Raw genomic sequence first — 13771 nt, forward strand, 5'->3', positions numbered from 1 at the left:
GGGAAATGCTTTTATTCTTTTTCATCCCTATGGTTTCACTAGGAGAATCACTGACGACTGGTTTGAAATGAATTACCTGTTAAAAGTGAGAAAACCACCCAGTACATATGCAAGAGTTTTTTTCCCATTACACTTTTGAATAAGATGTCTTTTATATAAAGAGATCCACACAGCTTCCTGTACAAAAGCCAGCAGCTTCTAGCAATAAAGATGTTTCAGAACTGATGGGCTTATCTTAGAAAGGAGATGATATGGCCAAGTTTTTCAGATTGGCCCATTATTTGCAGTCCAGTAGTCAAATGTGACTACCATCGAAACACCTGCATCTTTGAAGCTGGTAATTGTTGAGTATTTTGGTTTACAACATTGTTGAGGAAAATGATCAAATTACATAATGCAGTTGGTTTCTGAGGTGGCAGAAGCCATGTACTCTATTATAAACTCCAAGGAAGAAAGGTGGGAAGCCTTTCCCTTTCCAATAAGCACTGCACTTGAAATCAATTGTATTTTAATATATAACAAAAAAGATTTCATCCAGCATGGATTTTGCTTTTTCAGCCCTTTTCAAACATTATTTTAGAACTAGGTACAACATTTAAGTTATATTTTCAACCTTACTTGTCTGTGTACTTTCAGTGAATATAAATTGCCCTTTCTTTAGTCAGCCTACATTTAAAAAGCTTATGTTTTGCCATAATACAGTAGAATTATTTGTGGTAATGTTACAAGTCTCTAAACTGCATGAATGTTATCCTGCTGTTTTATTGTTTTATAATGTAAAAGTAAATGCAAGCATTAAGAAATGTGCAGTGCTGTCAGGCTCCTTCAGGATTTAAGAAAATTGCCCCAACTATTGAAGAACTGAAAATAATCTTTCAGGTTGCAAAGAGCAGTTGTTATAATATTGCCTAGCATTTTGCTTTCTTTTTACTCTAACCATGGTGGTGATTTGAGTCAATGCTGAAGAAACTCAGATTTTATTTGATTTCAGCAAACTGCTCTTGCCTTCTAAGAATTACCTATAAAATAGCGTAGTTAAAAATAGGAAGAAAATACAGGACTCATTCTTAACTCTGCACAAGGCTAAACAGTAAATATGTTTCTTGTAATAGTAAAAATTTTGCAACCCTACTTCTTCATCCAATTTGTGAATTTGATATAATAGCCACAAATAGTATGTGTTAAGCACAAAACTGTGAAATTATGTTGCAGTGAAAGCTCTTCATAAAAATGAAACAAACATACAAACAAAATCTTAAAGCCATACCGTACAGAAAAGTTCTTACAAAGCATTTTGGATTTTTAAAATGTAAGGATGGAGATATTCCTTATGGTTTTAGCCTTTTGTCCTATCTGTTTTAAAATATTTCCATTTAAATGCAGATTTTGATTTTCCATCTGGGAGTAGGTAGAAGCCATTCTATTACACTACTAAAAGAATAATCCACTTTAACACAACATTTCTCCCTAAAGGGATGGTCTTTTCTAGTCGTAAGGTATTATTTTTCTCAGAATGATATTAACATTCATGATATAGCGATTTTATCTTGATTTGAAAGATGTTTTGTTCTGGCAGTGAAAGGGATTAGAAGAATGTCCTTTGTATCCTGTTGCTAAAAAAATAGGCTTACCTTGCTCAAGATTAGGTATTAGTGATTTTCAAAGTGTTTTGGGGTGGGTGTATGATTTATATTTTTATAACATAAAATAAGTCTAGTGGAATGGAAATCGCCAGATTCATTTAATTGAATTCTTAAACGTTGGGTTGTACAAATATACATATTTTTAATAGATCAAGAAGCATGTTTGAAAATTTCTAAACCTATTAGAACATTTTTTTGCTTTCATTTTCTTTATGCCTTGTGAAGAAGCCTTTAGAGTACATGAGAAAAGTGTTAGAGCAACTAGTTACAGCATTCAGTGCCATAGATTTGTTGGTTTTGCCTCACCTAAATTTATTAAACCTTTAAGATAAAGAGGGATTACATTAATTAAATGGAATGTCTCAGAAGAAGAAAGGCTCTGAAGGCCTCTCTGCTATTTGTTGGGTAAAGTCTTGGCGTGCAGAATGTAGGTATCCAAGGCTTAAAGCATGTTGGAACCCTGTGCGGGATGCCAGTGCCATGCCCCTAGGCACGCTGTCATTCAGCCGCAGATTAATTAACCAGAGGCTGCAGAACCTCATGCTTTCAGTCAGCCCATTCTTGAGGCAGAAAATACAAGGTTTTTAAAACCTTGAACATTCAAAAAAGTTTTTATTTTCTTAACAAAATCAGAGTGTATAGTGACAGTTTTTCTGGGAATAGTTTTATTATACATATATATGTATATATATATATATATATGTATATATACATATTTATAATTTTTGTCTCTTTGCACCAATGAGTGATTTAAATGGATTAAAAATTTTTTAATCCTTGCAGAGGATGACGTGTATAGCCTCCAAAGAGAGGATTTTTCTAGTGTCACTGTGCACCTTTAAAACTTCCTAATTAATGACTTATTAAATCACAGTGAGTAGTGAGCTCTTAATTATGATTAAGACCTAAAAAAAATACATTTATATATATCTGAGTGATCACAAACTATATACATTCACATTTTCATTAAGACCATTTTTTATCTTCAGCGAGGACATTTCCATTCATACATGCATAGAAAGTATTTTGAGGTGAATGAAGGTTTTTACACTGTAGTGTTTCGTTTACACAACACAGTTTTAAAAATAACTTTTAAAATAACAGTTTTTAAAATAACTTTTAACATCTTATCTGTATATTCATCTATAGAAATGAGTACATTAAATTTGAAATGAGCCTTTATTTCCCTTGTCCATTTAGCTTGTTTTATAATTATATTAGGCATTATTAATAGCTTATGGGTAAAATATTAATAACTAATTATTTTCTAAATATAGAGCAAGGTCTGTGTTGATAAGATAATGTTTCATTTGTACCTTAAAGTTAGGAAAGAATAAGGCATGTTTTCATTTTTATTTTTTAGCAGTGAAGAATACAACTCCCTCTCCCGCCCTGCAACCTTTTTTCCCTGACACTGTCAATTTTTTAGCGTTCTCACTGGAATTTATTTTGTTGTAGTAAATAAAAGACAAGTCATTATTAAACAGATTTTTCTGTTAATTCAATGTATGATTACTCTTTGCCATAGGTACTTTTAAGGGCTTTTATCCAAAATAAAATTCATTAAAAATGCAATTAGAAAAATCTATTGTTAATGACTGCTTGAGTGACTGGCTCATAATTGGCTCATTACAATAAAAAAGCCACTGTTTAAAAATCTTGACAATGAGATACAGTACAGAGTGAACACTTCATTGTAAGGCCCTGTGTGATTACAAGATCCTGAAGGTGAAGCAGAGAAGCATGCATATCTGAGACTCCAGCAGAACTTTCTCTTTTACACCAGTACAGTGAGTTTAGGTCGTGACCTAGCATGGGCTGTCAAAGTAGGAGCCCCTCTTATTTACAGTGTCTCACACTGAAGAGTAAACTTAGGTAATATATTCCACTTAAATGCTAGCATTCAGACTCCTCTTTGTTTCCCTTCCCCAGAAATCTTTTCAGTTGACTTAGATTACCAAGTCGTAATCAGGAAATCTTTAGTTCTGTTGGGGCTAAACTAACAAAGACAATATTGTCATACAAGCCATCATTATTACCTGCCCTTTTGTTAACGCAGGAAAGCTTGCAAGTAGCTCTTTTTTAAGCTCCAGAATTTTTGTTTAAGCATTTCTAGAGATTGTTTTTGTTCTAGTACTTTGGTGATTTAATATTTGCATTAGATTATTTTTAATTAATTTTAATTCATTTAATTTTTAGGCCATAAATTGCAGGTAAGATAAAAATACAGACTTGGTGATGCAGGAAGGAAAGTAAACTGTACATGATAAGGTTTTTCCTTAACAAATTAGTTTTATTTCTCTCTTTGTGTGTTAGGCTTAACATACTATGGTTTTAATAATGAACTTGCAATGTCAAACATCAGCTGTTCTTTGCAGAGTATCAAATTTTAAAATACTGACAAGTATAAATAAGAATGATCATTAAATCTCTGCTTAGAGTTCCACCTATAAGGCAAAAATCGTAAGTTCCAACAGTAGTTTAAAGGGCTTCTTTAATGAGTCCTATATTTCCAAAATGCTCTTCCTGTTGGAGGCTAGAAAAACAGTAAAAGTTTTAAAGACTGCCGACTCCTGCTTTTGTTTAGTCTACAACAGCAATATTAATGTTGCTTTTGTGTTCTGGTGAGTGACTTAGGTGTAATTTTTCATTATATGTATTAAAAGTTGAATTATTTTGAACTTTGAACTTTAGACCAGCCCATGTGTGAACCTTAGTGTATAAACAAGGCAGTAACTTCAGGATCAGAATCACTCAAGACCACTCATATTATTAAATACAATCCAAGAATGTTGACGTTAGAATTTAATATAAATTAGGAAAAAACTCTCAGTGAGATACTCAATAGTTTTTAAAGAAATAAGACACATTTAATTGACTTCATTGTAGCTTAAGTAACTAAACTGCTCTGAGTATTTCATCATTGCTCTGTTTGTGCTACTTTGCATTTCTCTCATCACCTTATTTTGTAACCTTTGCATTTTTTTTTTCTTTTTCTCAATAGAATTAAGAGGAACTGCCTGCAGAGGAAAGCACTGTTTAAAACATGGTGGAAACCACATTGCTTTCCGGTTGCATTTTTCTTTAAAGATCTACTTAAGGCAGTTTACCTGTACTCTTACAAGCAAAAACTGTACTATGAATTTCCCCCACTTAAGGCTGAGTGAGACAGCTTCAATCTACCTCACACTTATATGCAGTTGGGCATGTAAGCTGATGCCTTTGTGATTTATAAGTGTAATTTAGTAAACCATTTAGTAAATGCCATGGCGTGTCATACCAGTGCCAAAATATTTTATACATGTAAGAATTAGAGTAGCGGGAAAAACTATTGAGACTAAAACTTCAGTGTTTGTTTGGTTCATGTGGATATCTTGTAATATTTATAATCTGATGGCTATTCATGATCAAGTTTTGTGGCTTGGAGACAGGCCTAACATTTCTGACGACTTCTTGCCTTTATGTATTTTACTGTTTACTTAAAGATTGCTTGTGTAGATGGTAGAGTTCTTTGTTCACTGGAACTTCAAGGAAGAGTCTATACTTGTATTACTATTTAAACAAAAATATTCTCTGCATATTGCTAGGTTTTTAGCCATTTTATAGGCAAATAATTACTAATTAAGATTATGATGTCTCTTATGATATATTCGTTTATCTTCCCATGTCCAGAGCACATTGATTTTGAATAGTAAAGACGAGCTACATCTATTCATTTATCAAATGTATTCTGAGTGACTGCTGTGTTTGGGTACTGGATACAAATATCAGTAAGAGAATGTCCCAGTTCTCTAAGAGCTCATAGTCTATATTACTAATGACAGAACAATATTATATTGTGATGATGGAGTTGGGTTTCTTTTACAAATATTTTGGGAATGTAGAAGTAGGAGAGAGAGATTAGCTTTACCTGGGGAAGGTGCAGGATGGGTGGTTTGGAAAATACAGATGAGTAATGATTCATCAAGAGAGAATGAAAAATGACTTCCCAAACTGAGAGAACATTCTATGTGCAGCAGAAGATGTGACAAAGCATGGTACATACTTCTCAGAGTTTGATGATTAGAGGATATGTGTAAGTAATTGCAGGAGTAGAAGTGAGAAGGTAATTTTGGAGCATGTTATGAGGAGTCTTGTGTGCCTTGCTGAAGAGTTTGGAGACCCTATTTTGTAGGTGATGGAGAGTCATTGAAGGTTTGTAAGTTAAAAACCGTAATGGATAGATTTCATTTTGTAGCAGTGTGGAGGAAGCATAGGGAGAAAAGAGATGGAGGCTAGGTCTTTTGAATATATTGAAATCAAGGTATCTCAAAATAGGAAGTAATGAAACTAAATAGGGAAAAATCAAGACTGGATAGATTGATGGTAGTGATTATTAGTGTATAATTAATAATCAAAGTCATGTGAGTAAATATCCTTACCCAGGGGATGAAGTGTTGCATAGTGGGAAAGAACTGGGCTCTGGTACCTGGTTTCTCAGTTACTGCTTACTAGCTATGTGACTTTGGGCAAGTCACTTTGCCTCTTTGTGCCTCAGTTTACTTTTCCATAAAATGGAAATAAATACTGCCTACCTTATAGAGTTGTGATGAGGACTGAATAAGTTAATGCTGTGTTAATTATTATTATTAATGTTATGCTATTATTTAGAATTGAGAGTCGGGGTTTTTTTTATTCCCATGAAGTGTTTTGATAAGGAGGAAAAAATGGCTAATCAGTAGAAGGAACGCATTTTATAAGATGAGAGAGATTGGGATGTGTTTATAAGTTAAGAAAAGGTAGTCAATAGAGAGGAAGTTATTGAAGTCAAGTGACTGAATGAGATCCAGGAAGATACGGAGGTGATGGTGTGAAGAGCACAGGATCGTGGGTTAGCTCTGGACAGAAGAATATTGATATGTTTAGAAAGGAGAAATGGAATGATAAAGGACTATGTGTCCTTTGCTATTTTTTTTTTCTGTGGTCTTGGAGGCAAGACCATTTACCTCAAGTGGGTGGAGATGATGGAAGTAATTAAGGGATTTGAGGAGAATTTTAAACATTTGGAATGATCCCTTTGGAGAAAAGAAAAGGGGACTGATTGCCAAACTGCCCAGAGCCCATGTGTGGTTAGAAATCAGAAATTTGAAATGGAGATAGTTTTTAAAAATTAACTTTCACTTAAATTGAAAAGAATTAGGGATGTTTGGTAAGTAAGATCACTTTTAAGGAAGCAGATTACTTATGTACTTATATCAAAGGTAAGTAGTAAATATAATTTATTATGGAATATATAACTAAAGCATTCCAGAAACCATAGCAGATAGCAATTGCTAAGTAAAATTTCTATGAGAATAATCTTCCATACTTCAGAGGGGAGAATACAGCATTAGTATGAACTTAAATGAATACAGCTGCTGAAAGATTCTATTTTCTGGGCAACAAACAACAGATGATACAGTCACTTTATGATGGTCACTTAACTATGTCAGTGATGAAAGAATCACATACCAGAAAACAGTTCATAGATTCAAACAAATATAGTCCTCCCTTTCTATTATTAATAATGATCCTAAATAGAAATAGGTGCCTAAACTGCCTTCTTAAGTGAATTAAAAACAAAATGAGGGGCTTCGCTGGTGGCACAGTGGTTGAGAGTCTGCCTGCTAATGCAGGGGACACGGATTTGTGCCCCGGTCCGGGAAGATCCCACGTGTCGTGGAGCGGCTGGGCCCGTGAGCCATGCCACTGAGCCTGCACGTCCGGAGCCTGTGCTTTGCAATGGGAGAGGCCACAACAGTGAGAGGCCCACGTACCACAAAAACAAAACAAAACAAAAGAGAAATATCCACAAATAAGTTAAATAAATGTCTGTATAACTGTCTAGTGTTGCAATTTTTCTATATTATGTATAACTTGCTTCAAGAGTTATTCCAAGTAGCTTTTTTATTTTTCAAATATTCCTCTTTAAATGTTTATCCTATATTTAATTTATAAAACAGTAGTCTCATTTTTAATAATTGAGAATAAGCTTTAAAATATTGTCACTTAGTTTACATTAATTTATACTACAAAGGATGAATAAATATCCCAATGTCAACTACGTACTGTTCTTTAACTGCTGAGAAATGGACAGCTTACAGTTCGGATTCACCAATAGAAAACAAACAACCTGAATGGACAATTATTTGTCAATAGGAGAACAGTGGTTGGAAATAGATGTAGAGATTCTGGTGGTATTTTGTTTCCTATCACTCTGGTGGCTATTTAATGCTTAATTTTTCTTTTTCTTTTTTAACTTTAGAATGAGGAAAATTTTAAGTATGTATATAAGTAGAGAGAATAGCATTATGAATCCCCATATAGCTGTCTCCCAAATTCAATAATTTTCTACTCATGGAATGCTTCATGTAAAGTATACATATTCATATGATGTCTTGGTGCCAGTATAATTAGCTGTATCTTAATTATAAATATAGAAAACTGCAGAGTAGCATTTAAAATTGTCAATTTGCATAAAAAGACTTTGAAGGAGTAAGTTTTTCCTCTGAATGAGCATTTTAAAGTCATTGTTTTTATTGTTTTCCAGTTAGGAAAATTAAAGCATCATAGTTCTAGGTTATTTATCAAATGAGAGATTGAAGTCAAGAATATTTGCCACCGCTTTCCGCACCAGATAAGGGTCCATACGGCTTTGTTCTAAATTCCCATCACAACTTAAAGGGAAACTTTAACAATGTCTGGAGCCCTTCATGTCCTGCAAATGGAGGAGGATGTCCTCAAATTCCTTGCAGCAGGAACCCACTTAGGTGGCACCAACCTTGACTTCCAAATGGAACAGTACATCTACAAAAGGAAAAGTGAGGGCATCTACATCATAAATCTGAAGAGAACCTGGGAGAAGCTTCTGTTGGCAGCTCGTGCCACTGTTGCCATTGAAAGCCCAGCTGATGTCAGTGTCATATCCTCCAGGAATACTGGCCAGCGAGCTGTGCTGAAGTTTGCTGCTGCCACTGGAGCCACTCCTACTGCTGGCCGCTTCACTCCTGGAACCTTCACTAACCAGATCCAGGCAGCCTTCTGGGAGCCAAGACTTCCGGTGGTTACTGATCCCAGGGCTGACCACCAGCCTCTCACAGAGGCCTCTTACGTTAACCTGCCTACCGTTGCTCTGTGTAACGAGACTTTCCTCTGCAGTATGTGGACATTGCCATCCCATGTAACAACAAGGGGGCTCACTCAGTGGGTCTGATGTGGTGGATGCTTGCCTGGGAAGTTCTGCGCATGTGTGGCGCCATCTCCCGTGAACACCCATGGGAGGTCATGCCTGATCTCTACTTCTACAGAGATCCTGAAGAGATTGAAAAGGAAGAGTGGGCGGCAGCTGAGAAGGCTGTGACCAAGGAGGAATTTCAGGGTGAATGGACTGCTCCAGCTCCTGAGTTCACTGCTACTCAGCCTGAGGTGGCAGACTGGTCTGAAGGTGTAGAGGTGCCCTCTGTGCCTATTCAGCAGCTCACCACTGAAGACTGGAGTGCTCAGCCTGCTATTGAAGACTGGTCTGCAGCTCCCACTGCTCAGGCCACTGAGTGGGTAGGAACAACCACTGAGTGGTCTTAAACTGTTCTTCCACAAACTTTAAAGTGGAAATAGGTTGATGGAAAATAAACAGTTTCTAAAAAAAAAAAAAAAAAATTTGCTACCTAGGTGTAAGGATTGAACTGACCTTAAGAATATTCCATGCTAAACTTAAATTGGATGGGTTAAGGTCTGGCTTAAGAATGTTTTTGACCCATTGTGTAGACCTTTTTACCTTGATTAGGAATTCTCTGAGAACTATTTTAAAATATAGCCACCCTTAAAAGAATATGAACAAAATTAAAATCAGAATGACTTCCTACTTTTTCTCTAGAAGATAAATGTAAAAACTTGAGTTTCGGAAGTTTCTTAATGAAGGAACAAAAGTATGATCGGGGGGCTTCCCTGGTGGCGCAGTGGTTGAGAGTCCGCCTGCCGATGCAGGGGACACAGGTTCGTGCCCCAGTCGAAGATCCCACATGCCGCGGAGCGGCTAGGCCCGTGAGACATGGCCGCTGAGCCTGTGCGTCTGGAGCCTGTGCTCTGCAATGGGAGAGGCCACAACAGTGAGAGGCCCGCGTACTGCAAAAAAAAAAAAAAAAAAAAAAAGTATGATCAGAGTTTTATTTTAGGGTTAACTTTTCAGGAACATATTTATTCTGTTTATTAAAAAAACAAAGAAACAAACAACTAGACTGACTCTGCAGTACACAGATCAACTCAATGTTTCCTAAAATGTTTTCTCTGTGCATAACAGAGACCAAGCCTTTGTTTTTCACTAGGAAGTTGAAGAAAAGTTGTAATGTGCAATTAACTTTTCTATGTTTTTTATCTTTTATGTGAAACATGATGAATATTTCGAGGAAGAATTACACTTGTTAGAAATTGACCCATGCTAGCAGTTTAGAGGACTAATTGAGTTTTTGACTAAGCTGAATACTCATGCTAACAGGAAGGCTTCTCTGGCATTCATGAGAGTCACTTTGCTGAAAAGTGAAAAAACAAGCTAAGAGGCCATGGTTTTCAACAGAAAGTGATATAACCATGAAAGGAAGCTTCTAATGTTTTTCCATATCTTAGGTTGTTATTATTATTGTCATTGATTGTCATTATGAAATTAGGGGAAATATCTTTTGGAAAGAGGACGGGCAATGAGAGAGGGAAAAAAGGGAAGAAATACACGGACAGTCGTTTGAATGGAGAAATTCGTATAATGCGTAAATCAAACTAAGCCCCATTTTATTTAACATTAAAAATTATCATGAAAAGAGAGTACATGTTAAAATATGCTGGCTTGCAGTTTATTCCTAGTAGAAACAAAATGCTGGACAATACCAGATTTGAGTAGGCATGGTGCCTTGTTCATATTTGGGTACCCCAGTTATTTGTTAAATGAATAAGTAAATGCCAATGAACAGAGCAGTGGAAGTTTAGCCTTCAGTGTGAACAAGTATGTAGTAAAATAACCTACACTGCTTGTAGAATGATAGGTTGAGTTATTATTTAAATCACACCAAGGACCCCCAAATCAATATATGCTTGTTAATAAAAATAGCCCTAGCACTCTCATTCTCCTTGATCACTAGATTACATTGCCAGCAGATGCAGTTCTGAGAAAAGGTAGTGAATATCAAATTAAATTGACTTGGATCATATTGAGCTTCTTGTTAGTATGCTGAAAACATTTGCAAGGTGGGGAGTATAGCCATCAGTGATCTATTCATTGACTGTAACTATATGATTTGACTCATAGAAGGTATAAGATTCAGGACTGAGAATAGGAAGCTTCTAATCAAGGGAGAGCCCATCACTGACTTCCTAACCATCAGCATTATATGGAGTGGTTATGATACTGATTATGTTGTGGCATACACTGATACATTCATTATCCTGGAAAATAGAGGACTTACTTAAAGGATAGGACCAAAAACTGTCCTCATATTCATGATAGTGGTGAACCTAGAAAAATACAACTTCCTTAAAATTATTAACTTTACCTCTTATCTCATCAACTTCTTAACCTCTTTGCCCAGTGGAAAACAAGCCGCATTACAGTCTGTGACCTTGTTGACATTCAGAAGACTGAATGGTTGCTTTAGCAAGCTGGTTGTTATGGATATGTTATTGCAGGAACCTTATTCCTGCTTCTTTCTATTGACACTGCTGCAGCTGTTGGCAAGGTACTTTCTGAGTTAAATGGGAAGCTCGCCATCATGACACCTCTGCACCTATGCCCACCAGGCACACCTGTCAGATACACAGTGGTCAGAAAGTAATGGAGCAAGCATCTGCTAGACCCACAAACTTGTGATTTTCCTTTGCTGCTGTGACTAGTTATTCTCTTTAATATTTAAACAAGTTCAGTTATTGATAAAATGATTTTGGCTATGACAAACATGCTATTCACATTAGGACCCTGGGGCCTCTATCGCTATAGCAGTAGTCAGCAGACCATCTCTCTTAACTCTTCCCTCGTTATCTTCCCTTTCCTCCTAAAACACACAGTGGAAAAATTACTATTTCACATCTAAACCTTTTCCCAGATTTCCATGGACGTAGGTTCAGGGCCAGAGATATTCTTGTATTCTGTGTCATTAGTAAAATTTGATAGGTTGGAACAGAGGAGGTACACATATCAGCCTAAAATGCATTTGTAATCAAAAGGTAAGTTAAGTCTCATAATCATCAGAAAAATAACTTGTGGGGGGAAAGGAAGGGAAGGAAGGGAGGGGAGGAGAGATGGAGAGAGAAGGAAAGAGACGGAGGAAGGGAGGAGGGGAGAGAGGATTCTGCCTTGGTGTAAGTTCTATAAGTCCTGCAGTTAGACTGTTTCATTTGGTTCTGGTTGTAGTATCTCAAGAGAAATTTTGTCAAGAGCAAAGGGAATTGGAAAGGAGTATGAGAAGGAAGAACAAGGTCATTCTATATTTAGTGTTCTAGAACTGGCAAGAGACAAATTTAGGAAAATAGGAAAGTATAGAGTGGCTTTCTCAGGGAAGAGCAAACTACTGGAACTTGCTACTCTGAGAGCTACAACATTGTGGGAATGGTTAAATAAGTTATTCCCATGGGATATCCCATTAAATATCCCAATGGGATAGTTCAGTGCTAAAGCCTATATATTAACACATAAAAATGCATATGATTTAACAAGATAGAAAATTACACGTATACTTTGACAACATCTATGTAAAAACAACTGTATGAATTGAGACTAAAAGGGAAGATCAGAAGATCAAATTGTATTGACTCCCACAGTAGGCTGGCCCATTCCTAGCAACAGCGAAGCCTGTACTTACCACTGGTGGCCATTTCTTAACTGTACTTCCTGGAAAGTGGGGAAATGTGGCATGAGGTGAGGGGAATGAGTAGGAAATTTCTAAATAACTTTAACCTTATGCTTTGATAACCATGTGACAACCTGTGCAAAATATCTGTGTCTTATGGTAGACAAGGAATAAGAGGATTCTCTAATTTTCTCCCAAGAGGTGATTTTATTTTTAAAAGTGAGAGTTGGGAGAAAGGAGTGAATGAGGGATGGGGAAGAGAGACTCTAGTGCTCATATAAGCTCATGACTTTTCTGTTAAAAATGAGGGACCTGGGCTTCCCTGGTGGCGCAGTGGTTGAGAGTCCGCCTGCCGATGCAGGGGACACGGGTTCGTGCCCCAGTTGAAGATCCCACATGCTGCGGAGCGGCTAGGCCCGTGAGCCATGGTCGCTGAGCCTGCGTGTCCGGAGCCTGTGCTCCGCAATGGGAGAGGCCATGGCAGTGAGAGGCCCGCATACCGCAAAAAAAAAAAAAAAAAAAAAAAAAAAATGAGGGACCTGAGACTGAAAGGGGATTTTTGTTGTTGTTGTTGTTGTTTTATTTTAAACATTTTATCATTCTAGATCTATTTGGGACAAGCCTGTCTGTGAACTTATAAATATCCAAGAGCATGGTTAGAAAGACATTTGAGATAGTTATTAGGGGCAGGGGCTTTTAAACTTCTGAACTAAGGGACATCTCTAAACTCCAGAGAGAAAGTACTAACTATTAAACTATGATCTTGCGTGGTGCTGGGCTTAAGAGTCTTGTATCTGCTCAACCTATAGCAAGTGAAGAGGATGGTTTGCAGAGTGATGAACTCATGTTGCATAGGCTTCCTTCTAGTATTGAAAAAAGAATACAGCTCTGAGCAGTCAACAATAATAGGCCATTTTAACAGATGGCAATCTTTTGTTCTGTGGTCTTCCATTCGTGTGGTATTTGGTGTTTCTAAACTGTTATATGATTTTTACACTATTGGGTAATGTTAGTAGGATAATAATTGTGTTTTTAAATACCTCATACTTGCAGTAATGGCTTTGGAATGACAGTGGATAATATTAACTCAATAAGTTTGAAGATCAGTTTTGTGTCTTGGTTTTGTTAACTTTTAACTATGATTTTGAGTTATCTTTTTCTCTCCATTGTATTGAGAGTTGATTAAATTTTTGATAGATTGGCAAGTTTAGTATTCTTTTTCTTTTCTCTCCTCCCCCCACCCCCACCCCCAAAATATAGAGATTGATTAAAAAAGAGGTTTTT

The 13771-nt window shown here is 36.5% G+C and overlaps 1 protein-coding gene and 1 pseudogene across 1 annotated transcript in view; both read left to right on the forward strand.

Annotated features, from left to right (window-relative positions):
- The window catches only part of DPH6 (diphthamine biosynthesis 6), a 184352-nt gene that overhangs the window by 42389 nt on the left and 128192 nt on the right, over positions 1-13771 (forward strand). The gene's annotated exons all lie outside the window — the stretch shown is intronic.
- On the forward strand, positions 8359-9242 carry LOC103073427 (40S ribosomal protein SA pseudogene; annotated as a pseudogene).

Source organism: Lipotes vexillifer, unplaced genomic scaffold (assembly GCF_000442215.2).
Source record: "Lipotes vexillifer unplaced genomic scaffold, Lipotes_vexillifer_v1.1 scaffold164, whole genome shotgun sequence".
NCBI classification, from domain to species: Eukaryota; Metazoa; Chordata; class Mammalia; order Artiodactyla; family Lipotidae; genus Lipotes; species Lipotes vexillifer.